Source organism: Pelobates fuscus, chromosome 7 (genome assembly GCF_036172605.1).
Source record: "Pelobates fuscus isolate aPelFus1 chromosome 7, aPelFus1.pri, whole genome shotgun sequence".
Taxonomy (NCBI): Eukaryota; Metazoa; Chordata; class Amphibia; order Anura; family Pelobatidae; genus Pelobates; species Pelobates fuscus.
In genome coordinates this window covers 203,615,884-203,635,181 of record NC_086323.1, presented here as the reverse complement: position 1 = coordinate 203,635,181, position 19,298 = coordinate 203,615,884, and the positions used below count along the sequence as shown (strand labels likewise).

Genomic DNA, 19,298 nt, shown 5'->3' with positions numbered 1-19,298 from the left:
AAGATTCTGTGGAACTAAAATCGGCTACACATTTTGCCGAACACCGCTGACCCTTACCTTCTCCCATACTGAACTTGCAGCTCCAGAGACTAAGTCCCGTTCGAAATGGGACTTAGTCGTTTTTCGGCATGAAATTGACCGGCCGCACAGCCCAAATCTATGGAACTGTTTTGGGCAGGAAATTGTGCTTGCGGTCGGTCATAAAGGACTTCCAGCTAACTTTTGATCCACTGGAGGGATTTGGCTGATTTTTGGAAGTGTTTATGTTTGATGTATGCTGAGTCTGAATATGCAACTTTTATTGAAATTGAATGTATGGTTTTAAAGTTACAGTGTGTATGTGAAAACTGTATTTTTATTGTATGTAATAATTGGTTTAACTGTTTATCTGAGGGGAGGGAACCTGTGGGCTGTACTATGCTGTTATTGGTTAATTTCATCCTCCCCCTGGGAGTGTCCTGTGTGTACCTTATCCTAATAAAAAGCAGGCTGGGTGTTCCAGTCCTCAGACCTCTTCTGACCCTCAATACGTAGCCTTGTCTCGTTATTGGAGGGAACTGCTATATCACACTGGGGATTGCTATGCGCTGCATATTCCCCTGAGCTCTTAATCACTTAGCTCTTGTAAGAGCTTGTTCCTGTTACGCTCTCCTGGAGGAGAGGTCTTCCCCACACTGTCCTGGAGGACAGAAGCCGATCCAGGGTGGAAGGAAGACGGCGCGGCTCCAGTTAAGCTACGGCGGTTGTGGAGCCTGCGGTGGTTGTGGTGTCGTCTGCAGTGCTTGGAGTCCTCTGAGAGCGCTAGGAGCATCCATCAACGGAGGGTACTCGGTCGGAGTACACGGAGCTCCGTTACAGTTCCCATTACCACTGTGGAACAATGGGAGGTACTGCACGAGGCAGATCCTGTCCAGGCCAATGTGGACAATCTACAGCATCATCGACAGACCGTATATCTGAATGGTACAGCAGTCCGTGGGTTACGAGATTCGGGAGCTACCATCACTCTGGTACAGAGCCACCTGATTTCGGATCAGGCAAAACTGAACAAAACTGTAGCCGTCCGGGTAGCCAGGGGAGCGGTGTACCGGCTACCTACAGCAAGGGTACATTTACATTGGGGAGCGGGGGCAGGGCACGTGGAGGTGGGGTTGATGCCGCAGTTACCGGCGGAGGTTTTATTGGGGAACGATCTGGGGAGGCTCACTTCTGCTTTTGAGCCCCAGACGCCCACCACAGGAGAGGTCAACCCTGTGGTCACCCGACAACAGGCCCGCACCCAGGACCACAACACACTGCCGGAGGTCCAGGTAAGCAATCCTACCCCTCCTCTAGAATGTGTCCCCTGGGCCCCACCTAATGAATTTGTAGCGGAAGTAGCAACAGACCCCACGCTTCAGGTGTATAGGGACAAGGTTGTCACGGGCTCCCCCGGGGGGGAGGGAGAGAGATTTGTCTGGGACAAACAGCTTTTGTACAGGGAAACAGGCAAACAGATTACGGGGTCAGACCCGATAGTGATGAGACAGTTAGTGGTACCGCAGCGGTACCAGGCTGAATTACTCCGGATAGCGCATGATATTCCGCTATCCGGACATCTAGGGGTTAGCCGCACCAGGTACAGACTGACCCAAAGTTTCTTCTGGCCAGGGATTAGCCAGGAAGTACGCAGATATTGCACGACATGCGATACCTGCCAGAGAGTGGGAAAAAGAGGAGACCGCAGGAAGGCTAAACTTCACCCCTTACCCATAATTGAGGAACCTTTTAGCCGAATAGCGGTGGATCTGATAGGCCCCCTCAATAAAGCTAGCTCGTCAGGAAAAAGGTATATTTTAACGGTAGTAGATTATGCCACCAGGTATCCAGAGGCAGTGGCTCTGACCAACATCCACGCTGAAACGGTCGCGGATGCCCTCATGCGGATATTCTCCCGGATGGGATTACCCAGGGAGATTATCTCGGATCAGGGCACCCAATTTACCGCAGAATTCACCCAACACCTCTGGAGGATCTGTGGCATTAAGCCTATTATCAGTGCCCCTTACCACCCCCAGACGAACGGGCTCTGCGAACGATTCAATGGTACCTTGAAGCAGATGCTCCGAACCTTCGCAGAGACCCACAAGGACTGGGAACGATTCCTGCCGCACCTCCTGTTCGCATACCGGGAGGTGCTGCAGGAATCCACGGGGTTCTCCCCGTTTGAACTACTGTTTGGGAGGAGGGTCAGAGGTCCATTAGATCTTATTAGAGAGCATTGGGAGGGAGACCGGAGCGCAGATGGCACCCCCATCATACCATATGTGCTGGCCTTTCGAGACCGCCTAGAAGCCTTGACCAAGACGGTAAGGGAAAACCTTCAGGCGGCCCAGACCCGCCAGCGCACGTGGTATGATCGGGGAGCCAGGGACCGTAGCTTTCAGGTCGGGCAGAAAGTACTGATTTTAAAACCTGTCCGACATGATAAGCTACAGGCCGCCTGGCAGGGACCCTATAGGGTGGTGGAACAAAGATGTGACACCACCTATATTATAGGCCCCTGCACAGGGACTGGGGGGCGACGCATGCTCCATGTGAACATGATGAAGCCCTACCAAGAGCGCGCCGAGGAGGTGACCGCCATATGTGCACCTAACACGGAAGAGTTTGACAGCTTACCCCTCCCCGATTTACTGGGGGATGGGCAGCTGTCTGGGGATTTAGGGGAGGTTGCACTGGGAGATCGGCTGAGCCCACAGGAGCGGATCGAGGTACAGCAACTATTAGAGGAGAAACGAGACACGTTCTCTAATGTACCTGGATACACGCCTCTGGCAACTCACCGGGTCGAGACCCCAGGGCAACTACCCATGCGTCAGACCCCCTACCGCATCCCAGAAGCGGTGAGGGCAAACATGCGTAAGGAGATCGATGAGATGCTCCAACTGGGGGTGATTGAACCCTCAGACAGTCCTTGGGCATCTCCTGTAGTCCTCGTACCAAAGCGAGACGGTACGACCCGCTTCTGCGTGGACTATAGGAGATTGAACGAGAAGACCGTGTCCGACGCCTATCCGATGCCCCGGATAGACGAGTTACTGGACAGAATGGCCAGGGGCCAATACCTCACCACTATTGACTTGTGTAAAGGATATTGGCAAATTCCCCTGGCTCCCCAGACGGCATCCCGAAGTCGGCCTTTGTCACCCCATTTGGCTTGTACCAGTTTAAGGTGATGCCATTTGGGATGAAAAACGCCCCAGCCACCTTCCAAAGGATGGTGGATCGACTCCTGGATGGATTTCAGGACTATACCTGTGCCTACCTGGACGATATTGCTATTTTTAGCAATACGTGGCAGGAACATTTAGCTCACATAGGAGCTGTGCTAGATAGGATAAGGGAAGCAGGTTTGACCCTGAAGCCGGCCAAGTGTAGTATAGGAATGGCTGAGGTGCAGTACCTGGGGCATAGAGTAGGGTGCGGCAAACAGAAACCCGAACCCGCCAAAGTAGAGGCTGTAGAGGGACAGCGGGGTATTACAGGAAGTTTGTCCCCAATTACGGTGCCCTGGCCAAACCCCTCACTGACCTGACCCGTAAAAACCTTCCCCGCCAAGTAAACTGGACCCCGGAGTGTGAGCAGGCATTCCAACAATTGAAAAATGCACTGATAAATGCCCCTGTCTTGGCAGCTCCCAATCCAACTAAACGATTTCTTGTTCACACAGACGCTTCTATGTTTGGATTGGGGGCAGTACTGAGCCAAGTCGGGGCCGATGGCGGAGAGCATCCTGTGGCGTACATCAGTCGCAAACTGTTACCTCGAGAAGAAAGCTACGCCGCCATCAAAAGGAATGCCTGGCTGTGGTGTGGGCCCTAAAGAAACTGCAGCCCTATCTGTATGGACAGCCCTTTTCCTTGCTCACGGATCACAACCCGTTAGTATGACTGAACCGGGTGGCTGGGGACAACGCCAGGCTGCTGCGCTGGAGTTTGGCGCTACAGCCTTTTGACTTTAATATCCAGTACCGGCCGAGTAAGCAGAATGGAAATGCTGACGGGTTGTCAAGACAAACTGACCTAGAAAAATGATCCGTGAGCCCCCGGACATCCCCAAGCCGATCCGTGCTGGATCAGACTGTGTATGCCGGCTTGTGGGCAAGGGGGAGCAGTGTAGCGGATTGGTACTGGGCTGTCCTACAACATTCATGGGAATAATTGTATTCGTTTATATTGCCAGTTAATGTGTGTAAACTACTGTATTCCTCTGGTTGTTCGGGAGAATCATTCGAATAAAACAAGGGAATGAAACTACCGAACAACCAGACCACCTTGTGTAAAGTGTGTCTTCAATTACCGTTTGCAACAATGTTGCAAACGGGTAATTAACTATCCGTGCAGTGTGGTCTTTGTTCTCTGGGTGGCCGCCGTTCGGGATACGAACACGTGGCGGCGGCCATCTTAGACTGCCGAACAGCGGTGTTTTGCCGTCGAGTGTCTGGAACCGAAATCGGACACTTGACTAGGCAAACACAGCTGAGACCTCCAGACTCCCAATACTTCGTGGGGAAACTACCGAACGGCCCGCTATTCGGTAGAAAGAACCCCTCGAACTGGGGGATTCATCCGAATCCTCGTCAGGCTACAGAACATCAATAATTCGCCTGTTTATATTCTCCTGTTTGTGACCGACCGCAGGGCCAAAATACATGGAACTGTTTTCGGACACTTTACCCCAGCGGTCGGTCAAAACTACACCTAGTCATAACTCCCGAACCCCTGGTCCGATCTGGGTGAATTTTGAGTATGTTGCTCACCCAGATCAGGGCTACCATGGGATACCATTCTTAAAGGGGTACCCCTACGTTTAGGGGTACATCCAGAAACTGTGGAAATTCATGTACATTATAAGGGGATTATGATGCTAGAGGAGGGGAGGAGATGTGTGGGAGGTTACTGTTCACAGATTGGACAATGTATTGATTGATAGAACCTCCTCCCTTGCATGGGAGAGGGCTTTATAAGGCACTGTGGAATAAAGCTAGTTAGTTCTGCTCCTGAAACTGTGTGTCGTCCAGTTATTGGGATTGCTGTTGGGATACTGCTGTATTACTTTACCTGCTGGAAACCTTGCCTATGGATTTACCATCACCTTGTTCCTGAGCCTCCCTGGGATCTCTAGTGGAGAATAGCTGTGAAAGATCGGCTCTCCGCTACACTCTCCATGTCCCTCCTCTCTCTCTCTCTCCATGTCCCCCCCCTCTCTCTCTCTCTCCATGTCCCCCCCTCTCTCTCTCCATGCCCCCCCCCTCTCTCTCTCTCCATGTCCCCCCCCTCTCTCTCTCTCCATGTCCCCCCCCTCTCTCCATGTCCACCCCCTCTCTCTCTCTCCATGTCCCCCCTCTCTCTCCATGTCCCCCTCTCTCTCCATGTCCCCCCTCTCTCTCCATGTCCCCCCTCTCTCTCCATGTCCCCCCTCTCTCTCCATGTCCCCCCTCTCTCTCTCTCCATGTCCCCCCCTCTCTCTCTCTCTCTCCATGTCCCCCCCATTATCTCTCTCTCCATGCCCCCCCCTCTCTCTCTCTCTCCATGTCCCCCCCTCTCTCTCTCTCTCCATGTCCCCCCCTCTCTCTCTCCATGTCCCCCCTCTCTCCATGTCCCCCCCTCTCTCCCTCTCTCCATGTCCCCCCCTCTCTCCCTCTCTCCATGTCCCCCCTCTCTCCATGTCCCCCCCTCTCTCCATGTCCCCCCCTCTCTCCATGTCCCCCCCTCTCTCCATGCCCCCCCTCTCTCTCTCCATGCCCCCCTCTCTCTCTTTCCATGCCCCCCTCTCTCTCTCTCCATGTCCCCCTCTCTCTCTCTCCATGTCCCCCTCTCTCTCTCCCCATGTCCCCCCTCTCTCTCTCTCCATGTCCCCCCTCTCTCTCTCCATGTCCCCCCTCTCTCTCTCCCTCTCCATGTCCCCCCCTCTCTCCATGTTCCGCCCTCTCTCTCTCTCTCCATGTTCCCCCCTCTCTCTCTCTCCATGTTCCCCCCTCTCTCTCTCTCCATGTTCCCTCTCCTCTCTCTCTCTCTCCATGTTCCCCCCTCTCTCTCTCTCTCCATGTTCCCCCCTCTCTCTCTCTCCATGTTCCCCCCTCTCTCTCTCCATGTTCCCCCCTCTCTCTCTCCATGTCCCCCCCTCTCTCTCTCCATGTTCCCCCCTCTCTCTCTCCATGTTCCCCCCTCTCTCTCTCCATGTTCCCCCCTCTCTCTCTCCATGTTCCCCCCTCTCTCTCTCCATGTTCCCCCCTCTCTCTCTCCATGTTCCCCCCTCTCTCTCTCCATGTTCCCCCCTCTCTCTCTCCATGTTCCCCCCTCTCTCCTTCTCTCTCTCTCTCCATGTTCCCCCCTCTCTCCTTCTCTCTCTCTCCATGTTCCCCCTCTCCTTCTCTCTCTCTCCATGTTCCCCCCTCTCCTTCTCTCTCTCCCCATGTTCCCCCCCTCTCCTTCTCTCTCTCTCCCTGTTCCCCCCTCTCCTTCTCTCTCTCTCCCTGTTCCCCCCTCTCCTTCTCTCTCTCCATGTTCCCCCTCTCCTTCTCTCTCTCCATGTTCCCCCCTCTCCTTCTCTCTCTCCATGTTCCCCCCTCTCCTTCTCTCTCTCCCCATGTTCCCCCCTCTCCTTCTCTCTCTCTCCATGTTCCCCCTCTCCTTCTCTCTCCCATGTTCCCCCCTCTCCTTCTCTCTCTCTCTCCATGTTCCCCCCTCTCCTTCTCTCTCTCCATGTTCCCCCCTCTCCTTCTCTCTCTCCATGTTCCCCTCTCTCTCTCTCTCTCTCTCTCTCTCTCTGTCTCTCCATGTTCCCCCTCTCTCCATGTTCCCCCTCTCTCTCTCTCCCCATGTTCCCTCTCCTCTCTCTCTCTCTCCCATGTTCCCCCCTCTCTCTCTCTCTCTCTCCATGTTCCCCCCCTCTCTCTCTCTCTCTCTCCATGTTCCCCCCTCTCTCTCTCTCTCTCTCCATGTTCCCCCCTCTCTCTCTCCATGTTCCCCCCTCTCTCTCTCCATGTTCCCCCCTCTCTCTCTCCATGTTCCCCCCTCTCTCTCTCCATGTTCCCCCCTCTCTCTCTCCATGTTCCCCCCTCTCTCTCTCCATGTTCCCCCCTCTCTCTCTCCATGTTCCCCCCTCTCTCTCTCCATGTTCCCCCCTCTCTCTCTCCATGTTCCCCCCTCTCTCTCTCCATGTTCCCCCCTCTCTCTCTCCATGTCCCCCCTCTCTCTCTCCATGTTCCCCCCTCTCTCTCTCCATGTTCCCCCCTCTCTCTCTCCATGTTCCCCCCTCTCTCTCCATGTTCCCCCTCTCTCCTTCTCTCTCTCTCCATGTTCCCCCCTCTCTCCTTCTCTCTCTCTCCATGTTCCCCCTCTCCTTCTCTCTCTCTCCATGTTCCCCCTCTCCTTCTCTCTCTCTCCATGTTCCCCCCTCTCCTTCTCTCTCCCCATGTTCCCCCCCTCTCCTTCTCTCTCTCTCCATGTTCCCCCCTCTCCTTCTCTCTCTCCATGTTCCCCCTCTCCTTCTCTCTCTCCATGTTCCCCCCTCTCCTTCTCTCTCTCCATGTTCCCCCCTCTCCTTCTCTCTCTCCATGTTCCCCCCTCTCCTTCTCTCTCTCTCCATGTTCCCCCCTCTCCTTCTCTCTCTCCCCATGTTCCCCCCCTCTCCTTCTCTCTCTCTCCATGTTCCCCTTCTCTCTCCCCATGTTCCCCCTCTCCTTCTCTCTCTCTCTCCATGTTCCCCCCTCTCCTTCTCTCTCTCTCTCCATGTTCCCCCCCTCTCCTTCTCTCTCTCCATGTTCCCCCCCTCTCCTTCTCTCTCTCCATGTTCCCCTCTCTCTCTCTCTCTGTCTCTCCATGTTCCCCCTCTCTCCATGTTAGTGTAATTGACTGATTAGTGATATTATTGCTCTGGATCCAGGAATAACCCAATAAACACAATGAACCCCGGACTCACCCTCCGCTCACTCAGCCAGCTCTGCACGGCGCACGCTGAGTGACGTCACGCACTGGGAAAGCGGAAGTGACGTCAGTCATTGCGGCGTCATGATGGATGAGGGCAAGGATCCTGTTTAATCCCGTGGAGTATTATGGGTAATGGACACTGACATTAAGGATTGGAATTCTCATACAGCGCAATGTGCCCGAACTGACTGAAATCAATTCGCTAATGGCTGCCTGTTGCCCATACTGCCCTCATCCATCATGGCGCCGGCCGGGCGGATCCTTCTCCGTGACGTCACTTCCTCTCCCCATCTCCAGCTGGGAGTGACAGTGACATGATGAGAGAGCAGGAGAACCTTTTCATTGCTCGGCTACATGGGAGCAGTGTAGTTGCTGTGATTATATATGAATGTAGTGCCATCAGGAGATGTTATTAAAGTGACAGAGATTATTAACCATTTCTGGACATGTTCCTCTTACTAATTACTCACATCGTATTTACCGGATAGGCCGGCAATAGGGGCCACTGGAACCTCTTACCGTATTTATCTACCAGGCATTACATTAACCGGCTCAGCCACAGCAACCTCAACCTTTTTATCATTTTCAGATTTCCTTTATTTCACATATAAATCCCTTATTTGTTATCTGTATGTGGGATTAAAGTGTTTATGGAGATATCTACTAAACACGTTTACATGCACACACACTCACAGACATACATATTCCCTCTGTCAGTCCCTACATTGGCTTCCCATAAGATATAGGACACAATTTAAGATCCTAAAGCTTTATTTCAAATCTCTACATCAGCGGGCGGAGAATGGCCGCGGGCGGGGGGGAATGGCGGGGGGGAATGGCCACGGGCGGAGAGGAAGCAGGGAGCTCTGATCTCTCTGCTCAGCTCTCTCGTGTGCACAGCAGTGATGCCGGAGCCAGAATATGACGTCACTCTGGCATCACTAGGAAGCGCGCGAGGGAGCTGAGCAGGGAAATCAGAGCTCTCGCTGCCCGCATGCCAGCCTCTCAGCAACCCCACTGGACCCCCAGGGACTGCTCTTCAGCTGCTCAGCAGCCCCACTGGACCCCAGTGACTGCTCTCCAGCCACCCAGCAGCCCCACTGGACCACATGGACTTCGTGACAGCAGCCCCACTGGACCACAGGGACTCCATGCCATCACTCCTAAAGGTAGGGAGGCTGGGTGGAGTAAAATGTTAAAAAAAAAAAATTGCATGTGTGTCTGTTAGGGAGTTTGTATGTGTTTGTCAGTGAGAGTGAATGTGTGCTTGTCAGTAAGTGTATGTGTTTGTCAGTGAGAATGTATCTGTTCTTGTCAATGAGTGTGTATGTGTGTCTGTAAAAGAGTATGTGTGTTTGTCAGTTACTGTAAAGTCCAGAACCAGGGGGAATAAAATATGGGTCTTTACAGTCGCTGACCTGGCCCGTAGTCTTTTGGTAGGAGGCTGGCAAAAATTGAAAAATTAGATTGAAGCAATCTTACTGATTATACAGAAATGAAAGTAAAAGGTTTACATGTCACTGGGGGGAGGGGGGGGGCAGCATTTTCGCTTTATTCTGAAGGCTGCTATCCATGTTGTGCAAACCATCGCAGCGTTTCAAAATTAACCATTTTCTTACTTCACGTGTTTTACCCCCAATCAAGGGACCAACAGATGATCTCACACAGGTTTATAGTACCACTTTTATTATGACTCTTAAAACTTAAATGGGATTCTCACTGTACTTTGATCTATTGTTCCAAAGTGCAACTGCTGTTATGATTTCCTACTGGAGCAAGGCAAAACTAGGAATAATAACCAAAAATATAAATTAAAAATATATTAAGAAATATAGCATAAAACAGACACCTAAAAACAGGATATAGAGAAGTAAAACATTATTATAAATATGACTGAGAGAGAGGGTGCTATTGTGATCCAGTGACCACAGAAAAGCGTTGGTAGACACTGTAACGGATCGCCTGGCACCCGGACTGGGTACCTCCGTTAAAGGATGTTCCTAGCGTTTCCTGAGGACTCCAAGCACTCTGGCAGACACCACAATCACCGAATCAGAGAAGCATATTAATCCTCTCAAGCCTCTGAATGCTGTAGACAGTTGAATAGGAACCATACGAATAGGTTTGCACTCCTAGCAGTCAAACTGGAACAGCATGCAATAAATCCTCCCCCAATAATGAGACGACACTTCACTTTGAGGGTTAAACAGGAACTCTGGACTGGCTCATCCAGCCTGGCTTTTATTTCAATTGTACACATACAGGCCACACCCAGGGGGAGGCATAAAATAACCAGTCAGATAGATGGTACAACCCACCCATCCCCTCCCCTCAGATAACCAGTTAACATAATTATACAGCCAGGAAAACTACAGTTTTTATACATGTGCTATAACTTTAAATCCATACATCCATACATCTTCCTAAAAACTACATATTTAGAATCAGCACACTTTAAACATAAACCTTTCCAAAAATCAGCCAAATCCCCCCAGTGGATCAAAAGTTAGCTGGAGGTCCCTTTATGACCGACCGCAAGCACAATTTCCTGCCCAAAACAGTTCCATAGATTTGGGCTGTGCGGTCGGTCAATTTCATGCGGAAAAATGACTAAGTCCCATTTCGAACGGGACTTAGTCTCTGGAGCTGAAAAACGAAGTGTAGGAGAAGGTAAGGGTCAGCGGTGTTCGGTAAATGTGTAGCCGATTTCAGTTCCACAGAATCTTTAGCATACACCGCTGACCGCATTCGAATGAACCAAGATGGCCGCCGCCACGTGCAATTAACCTGCAGTAACCTCACAGTCTGGGAGGTAAATTGCCTGCACACTTTAACTTCTGGGTGGTCCGCCTGTGTGGTACTTGGTTCAGTAAGCCCTATTTACTGAACCAAGTGGGAGAGAGCCAGGGGCAAGTTATTTTACAGTCTTAAAGGGACATTGTTCACCAAAGTTACAAGATGTCCCCAGACGGTTCTTAAAGGGCCATACACACCCAATAAAAGTCCATACGTTTTCAGGGGCCATAGTCTTAAAGGGTATTGTTACCCAAAGTCTCAATATGTCCCCAGACAGTTCTTAAAGGGCCAGCAGCAGTACAATAAAATACCATTCACTGTGCTTAAAGGGCCAGCAGTCGCACAATAAAATACAATATGCCCCAAATAACCCAGGGGCCATAGTCAGCAGGTAGGAGGCGGGCAAACAGGCTTCTCCAGGACCCAGTGGCGAGGTTGGTTTCGCCACAGACACATTGCATTAAAATGTCTGTTTAATGACCAACTATATGAGGAGAGGGACCATGCTTTGTTATGAGCATGTCCATACACGTATTACAATGCCAGGCTTTCATTTTGTTACCAGAAAGCAATATGCAGTTGTGGATATAAACTCACGACGTATCGTAAGAAAAACTGTTTGAACACCAGACTGAGACTTGAGAGATCAGTGAACAGTGGACCAAAATAGATAAACGAACACAAAATGACCTTCTCTGTAGTAAAAGTTCTCGGAGTCACCCTCTCCAGGACAAGCTGGCCAACAGTAGGAAATAGGTGGTGGTGCATGTGGCAAACCTAGCCACTTACAAAATGTCCTTGTATATATCTTGCTATTACTGCATTGCTATTCCTATCTGTGGCCAAACCAGTCACTTAAAGTGTAACCCCCCATGAATGTAATATGATGTAAAGTGTATCCCTGTGTACTGCTTGGTATTTCCTAAGGCAGGAGATGGCTATCTGTAACCCAACCCCCTCCTGCCTGGGACTAAGGGAAGTGTATTGTGTGGAATGCAGACCCCCCCCTGCGGAGGTCTGTGCTTAAAGGAAGCTGGAATAATAAAAGGGTGTGACTCAGCCTGGTGAGAGGCCAGTGTTTTAACATCCAAGCTATGTGTCGTCTAGTTTTTGGGAGAAAAGGATTTTAACGACGCTACCTGTATTTTACCTACATTTTACCTGCTTCATCCTGTCTACCAGCGGAGATACCGTGGATAATACTACTACTCCGCTACAGTGCATGGTGAGGTGGGCTGGAAAAAAAAATCCCTAAATTTCTCTAATAGAACCAATGGTTCTAAGCTCTCCCTGGTGCAGAAATATAATTGTCAGTGAAAAACATGCAACATTTCATATGGTGTCTAACCATTTGTATCATCAGGTATGTTGTGGATGCTCATCTGTACCATATAAATAGATAGATACCACTGTGTGGGGCAAGCAACTAGTAACTTGGTTAATAATCATTTAACCTCAGCATTTTCCTAGACCACAACCCCACTACTTTGGGGGTGGTTGGCGCACTGAAATCCCAAAGTAACCCAAATGTGGTTGCCCAGTTTTAGGTTTCCTTTGCAGTAACTGGATAAGGTCTGGATATCCTTGCAAGCATAAACTCTGCATCATGACTGAGAGAGAGGGTATGCTTTTGTGATCCAGTGACCCCAGAAAAGCGTTGGTTGACACATTGCATCAAAGTGTCTGTTAATGACCAACTATATGAGGAGAGGGACCATGCTTTGTTATAAGCATGTCCATACACGTATTACAATGCCAGGCTTTCAATTTGTTACCACAAAGCAAAATGCAGTTGGGGATATTGTGGTAAAAAAAAATATATTTATATATATATATATATATATTTTTTTTTTATTATTATTATTATTATTATTATTTATTTTGACATTGCTTAATTTTCAAAGATGCCTGCATATTTAATGAAATATCCTATATATGTCTTTAAGGCATAAAATATCTGCAAATTAAGATTATATACAAAAATGCATGTTCTGGATGTTCCCATAATACCTCTATTATTATAATTATATTTTATTTTATTTAAGTGTGAAATCTGATTCCTTTTAGGATGAGCACCCCTCTCAGCCCCCCAGTTTCAGAGGCCCCTTTGGAGGTGACCACAGAAAAGTATAGATTCTATAAAATAGATGTGAGGGGGCTTTGGACAGTAATGTGATTTACTATATCAGAGTATTATCACTTTAATTGACACTGCATTTTTGTTATGCATTATTCTTTATGCATTATTATTTATCTTTTTTCTTACATTTTAATGTCTGTTTAGAATATTGCAAGCTTAGCAATATCAAATTAATTTTGCATTATATATATACACAATGCTCTTACGACATATTATTATTATTATTATTATTATTATTATTATTATTATTATTATTAAAATTGGCCTCTTTCAGAATTGTAGAAGATGTGGTGGAACTGAATCCCCATATATAATATTTGAAACTGTATTCTTATTTCTACTCTGTGCCCTAATCAGTATTTATATACATAACTGTGGAAGCATATAGCTTTTAAAGAAGCAATTATTTCATCCATCATGTGTGGTTGACTGGGGATTTTTAAAACCTACTTTTTATTTTTGTTTTTTTATAAATCCGTTCCTGGCTCTGAGACGGCATGTAAATGCTCTTGATACCGGAGAAACTGACGGAAGCCAAGCACAGAGAGATGGACACAGGTTTCTTCAGGAAGGAAGAGATTCTTTATTGGATCACCGATCGGGACTCAGAGGGACTAGCGTCACCAAAATACAGCAAATTCTGAGCCCCGGACAATAGTGCAGGCTCCTTATATAGGCATATAACTCCTCCCATATTAAGCTCCACCCGCACATTCTCTTAACCAATCAACACAAATAAGAATTAACTTCCTGTTTGACCGCATGGCTTGTCCAGCACAATGGAGGAGGGGAATACTACATCCTGTATTCTTGCACATGCTCCGTACACTACTGATCGTATCTTGCCTCGTGCAACCAACTGATCGATACGTCAGCATATGCACGTACACATGCCACGTGGTAATCTCGGCCTACTAAATTTATTTTTTTACCGAGATTCCACCACATTCCCCCCTTTGATGCCTCTTGATATTTTACAATTACTTGAGGCATCACTTAACCTAAGTTTGCATACACCGCAAGTTACCTTGAACCAGACCAGACTTATCTTATGATGTGAATCTTCAACATTCATCTTCCTGCATTGGTTCTCCCTGATCTAGAGCCGTATATTTATATATTGCCATTATCTGTGCAGCAGCCTTCCTCTCTGCTATATTTTCTATCAGGCTTTGCACAGACCTAACTACTAAGGGTATAAGACACGGCAGGAGTAGACACAACATTAAAATCAGTAGGACTCCACCTACCACTGCCTTAAGCCCTCCAAACCACTCATACCAGCTACCAAACCAACTACTTGGATTATACCCTTTCCATACCTGAGTAGGCACATGCGCTAGTTTAACCATATGGCTAGTAAGCTCAGCTATTGCTTGCCCTTCGTCATCTATTTGAAGACAGCAATTGCTTAGGTTAAACTTCCCACATACACCTCCCTCTACTGCCAAAAGGTAATCCAAGGCTAATCTATTTTGGTAGACTGCTGTCCTCATCCTGGTATTATGCTTCGCTAGAAGATTGAGCGCTTGTGATGTTTCGTTAGTAATAATCTCAACCACCGCCTGTAATCTTATAATACGGTTGAGCATATAAATAGGGGTTCTATAACCAAAGGTACCATCTTCTGCCCACGTGGCTGGCCCATAATAATCTATGATACGCTGGGGAGGCCATTCATTATCTTCCCAGGCGCCTATCTCTATGGGTCCCCTTTTCTTCCTATGATTCACATCATACACTTTAACACCTAAAGTCTCACCTGTTTCAATAGGCAACAAGAAGAAGGATGGTTTGAGCATACCCAACACACATGCCCCTTCCCAGTCCTGTGGCAACGCCGAATAGGCTTTCTTACCACAGATCCAGTACAAATTTGCTGGGGCTCTCCAGGTAGATGTGATGGATAGATCAAACCACACATCCTTTAAATTGGCGTATCTAGCAAACGGGTTAGATGGTTCTGAGACATTTGAAGCCGACCACCAAGTTGTATTCTTTGTATCATCATCATAAGCTTTTTGCCCTAGACAAGTTAATTCTCCTACTGTAGTATTATACATTATTCCTTTCCTTGCTATGCAAACATAACCTATGATGGAGGTCTTTAATCTCCACTCAGATTTACCTCTAACACTCATATGATAATCGGCTTGTGTAGATATTAATTGGTCAACTGCCTCAGAACCGGACATTACCTCCTTTGCTTCCCAAGGCCATTGGTCTCCCATGTTAGTACCTCCACACACATAGCAGTTGGTAACATTAAGACTACCGGCAATACTCTCGGCTAAATCTATGAACAGGTTTTTAGCATTATGGGGGATCTTATTATCTATACTCATCTCTTCGTAAAAGGAATGATATACTTGATGAGTTTGGGAGGATACCGTATCAGTCTCTATCCCTATAAACAGTATTGTCCCAGGATCTAAACCCGTCCCGTATATTTGAAACCCAAATAAATTTCCATACTTGTCTAAGAACTTGTCGGGGTTATTAATAAGTATATGGACTGGGTTGCATTCCATAGACTTACAATATGGGCTAGTCGGCAACTTAGTCACTATCATGTCTTTGTCTACTGTCTGTCCCCAAGTCGCCCACCCCACACAAGACCAATATGGGCAAAAGTTATAGTCTTTATTTGGGCATCTAGGACTCACATATTTATTTTTACTACTGGGACAAATATATTTATCATTAGACCCATACGTCCTCTCCCATCTAAGATCCCCACATACATTCCACGGCTTTCTACCACTCGATATCGCTTTACACGCATCAAATAGCAGAACACCCGAAGAATGTACGGATTCTAACACCGTCTTATTAATTAGGGTCCCCTGAGGATCTCCATTCCTGAGAGTCAACCAAATTGTACGAGGTTGATACTCTGGACTGAAGCACTTAGGTTCTCCTACTCCTAAATGGCACACACTATAGTCTATATTTAGGTATCTACATCTTGATACCTCTCCTTTACACTCGTATTGTGAATGCCAAATTAGGGTTTGGGAAATATGGTTACCTGTTCTCATAGTCTTAATGCATACCTCACAGCTAGGAGTGTCGGTACCTCTACCTTCCTGAATATAAAAACACACATAAATAAACACAATCAAAAGCACATCTTTCGCCGTCATCCTCAGTCTTCGTCCGTGCGATGGCACCTCAGCTTCCAGGATGTGAGGGCTGCAGGGAATGGAGTTCTGCTCGTCTTCACAGGAGTCCCTTCGAGACTTTCCCTGGCTTATAAACTATACGTCGGTGGGCGGACAGGCTTTATTATGGCCTTCTCACTCACGCACCAAATCCCAAAAATAATAAAATTTGTAATCCACAATAATTCCTCGTTACTCCGAGTAGTGCGTCTTAACCGGATCTTGCAGGGATTCTCTGGATCTGCTGTAACTTGCCAAGAATCGACTGCTGCTGGTTTAACCCTGGAGTGATGTATCCACGGAGTCACTTCGGCTACTTTTATTGCTGTAGGGGTAGACAAAAGAACAACATAAGGACCTCTCCACTTGGGCCCTAACGGTACATTATTCCACTCTTTAATCCATACTTGATCTCCTGGATGATAACTATGTACAGGGGGATAAATATTCACAGGTAATCTATCTTGTACCCATTTCTGTACCTCCTCCATGGTCTTACCCAACTCTACAACCTGCTGCCGGGTAATTCCTTCTCCCAACTGACTCAAATCCCCCCTTAAGTTACCAAGTACGGGAGGTGGTCGCCCATACATGATTTCAAAAGGAGAGAGGCCCATCCTTCTGGTAGGGGTACTGCGGATTCGCAATAAAGCTATGGGTAAGAGAACGTTCCACTTAAGTTGGGTTTCCTGACACATTTTAGCCAACTGGTTCTTAATAGTTCTATTCATTCTCTCTACCTTACCAGAACTCTGGGGTCTATATGCAGTATGAAGCCTCCACTTTATACCAAGCATATGAGTCAGTTGTTGTAGGCACTGATGAACAAAAGCTGGACCATTGTCCGATCCTATAGAACAGGGTAGTCCATATCGGGGTATTATTTCTCGTAGCAGGAATCTCACAACTTCTCCTGCTTTCTCTGTACGAGTAGGACATGCTTCTACCCAGCCTGAATAGGTGCACACAATTACCAACAGGTAACGATGTCCACCCGATTTAGGCATCACTGTAAAGTCTATTTGTAAATCGGACATGGGGAGTCCCCCCATAAACTGGACTCCTGGTGGCTTTACTGGTCCTTGTCTTGCATTATTTTTAGCACACGTTACACATCTGCGTACAATGGCCTGAGTCAAGTTGGACAATCTTGGTATGTAGAAATGTTTCCTGAGAGATTCTTCTGTACTGTCTCTCCCAGAATGTGTCCCGTTGTGATAATTTTGGACAATTTCTACCGCTAGTGATGCTGGTATGACTATTCTTCCATCTTCTAGCTGATACCACTTGTTCTCCTTTTGCCACAACCTACTGAAAGTCAACATGATTGTTTGGAAGTAATGGATGAAGTATTTTCAAGTAGACCAGATCTTCGTGATTTTCCCATCCAGAACCCCGATGTTCAATATTACACCGACGGCAGTAGTTATGTGAAAGAAGGGATCCGCTATGCAGGATATGCAGTAACAACAATAGACAAGGTGATAGAAGCTCGGCCACTGGCGAAAGGAACATCAGCACAAAAGGCAGCCTTCCTCTCTGCTATATTTTCTATCAGGCTTTGCACAGACCTAACTACTAAGGGTATAAGACACGGCAGGAGTAGACACAACATTAAAATCAGTAGGACTCCACCTACCACTGCCTTAAGCCCTCCAAACCACTCATACCAGCTACCAAACCAACTACTTGGATTATACCCTTTCCATACCTGAGTAGGCACATGCGCTAGTTTAACCATATGGCTAGTAAGCTCAGCTATTGCTTGCCCTTCGTCATCTATTTGAAGACAGCAATTGCTTAGGTTAAACTTCCCACATACACCTCCCTCTACTGCCAAAAGGTAATCCAAGGCTAATCTATTTTGGTAGACTGCTGTCCTCATCCTGGTATTATGCTTCGCTAGAAGATTGAGCGCTTGTGATGTTTCGTTAGTAATAATCTCAACCACCGCCTGTAATCTTATAATACGGTTGAGCATATAAATAGGGGTTCTATAACCAAAGGTACCATCTTCTGCCCACGTGGCTGGCCCATAATAATCTATGATACGCTGGGGAGGCCATTCATTATCTTCCCAGGCGCCTATCTCTATGGGTCCCCTTTTCTTCCTATGATTCACATCATACACTTTAACACCTAAAGTCTCACCTGTTTCAATAGGCAACAAGAAGAAGGATGGTTTGAGCATACCCAACACACATGCCCCTTCCCAGTCCTGTGGCAATGCCGAATAGGCTTTCTTACCACAGATCCAGTACAAATTTGCTGGGGCTCTCCAGGTAGATGTGATGGATAGATCAAACCACACATCCTTTAAATTGGCGTATCTAGCAAACGGGTTAGATGGTTCTGAGACATTTGAAGCCGACCACCAAGTTGTATTCTTTGTATCATCATCATAAGCTTTTTGCCCTAGACAAGTTAATTCTCCTACTGTAGTATTATACATTATTCCTTTCCTTGCTATGCAAACATAACCTATGATGGAGGTCTTTAATCTCCACTCAGATTTACCTCTAACACTCATATGATAATCGGCTTGTGTAGATATTAATTGGTCAACTGCCTCAGAACCGGACATTACCTCCTTTGCTTCCCAAGGCCATTGGTCTCCCATGTTAGTACCTCCACACACATAGCAGTTGGTAACATTAAGACTACCGGCAATACTCTCGGCTAAATCTATGAACAGGTTTTTAGCATTATGGGGGATCTTATTATCTATACTCATCTCTTCGTAAAAGGAATGATATACTTGATGAGTTTGGGAGGATACCGTATCAGTCTCTATCCCTATAAACAGTATTGTCCCAGGATCTAAACCCGTCCCGTATATTTGAAACCCAAATAAATTTCCATACTTGTCTAAGAACTTGTCGGGGTTATTAATAAGTATATGGACTGGGTTGCATTCCATAGACTTACAATATGGGCTAGTCGGCAACTTAGTCACTATCATGTCTTTGTCTACTGTCTGTCCCCAAGTCGCCCACCCCACACAAGACCAATATGGGCAAAAGTTATAGTCTTTATTTGGGCATCTAGGACTCACATATTTATTTTTACTACTGGGACAAATATATTTATCATTAGACCCATACGTCCTCTCCCATCTAAGATCCCCACATACATTCCACGGCTTTCTACCACTCGATATCGCTTTACACGCATCAAATAGCAGAACACCCGAAGAATGTACGGATTCTAACACCGTCTTATTAA

The 19,298-nt window shown here is 47.4% G+C and overlaps 2 protein-coding genes across 3 annotated transcripts in view; both read right to left on the bottom strand.

Moving 5' to 3' along the window:
• The window catches only part of LOC134568473 (oocyte zinc finger protein XlCOF7.1-like), a 217,856-nt gene extending 209,877 nt beyond the window's left edge, over positions 1-7,979 (bottom strand). For both annotated transcript variants that reach the window (XM_063427084.1, XM_063427083.1), the window contains exon 1: positions 7,966-7,979. The gene's annotated coding sequence lies outside the window, so the exon portion shown is untranslated. The remainder of the gene's footprint in view (positions 1-7,965) is intronic.
• LOC134568478 (oocyte zinc finger protein XlCOF6.1-like) overlaps positions 1-19,298 on the bottom strand; it is a 377,963-nt gene that overhangs the window by 52,395 nt on the left and 306,270 nt on the right. The window lies entirely within an intron of this gene.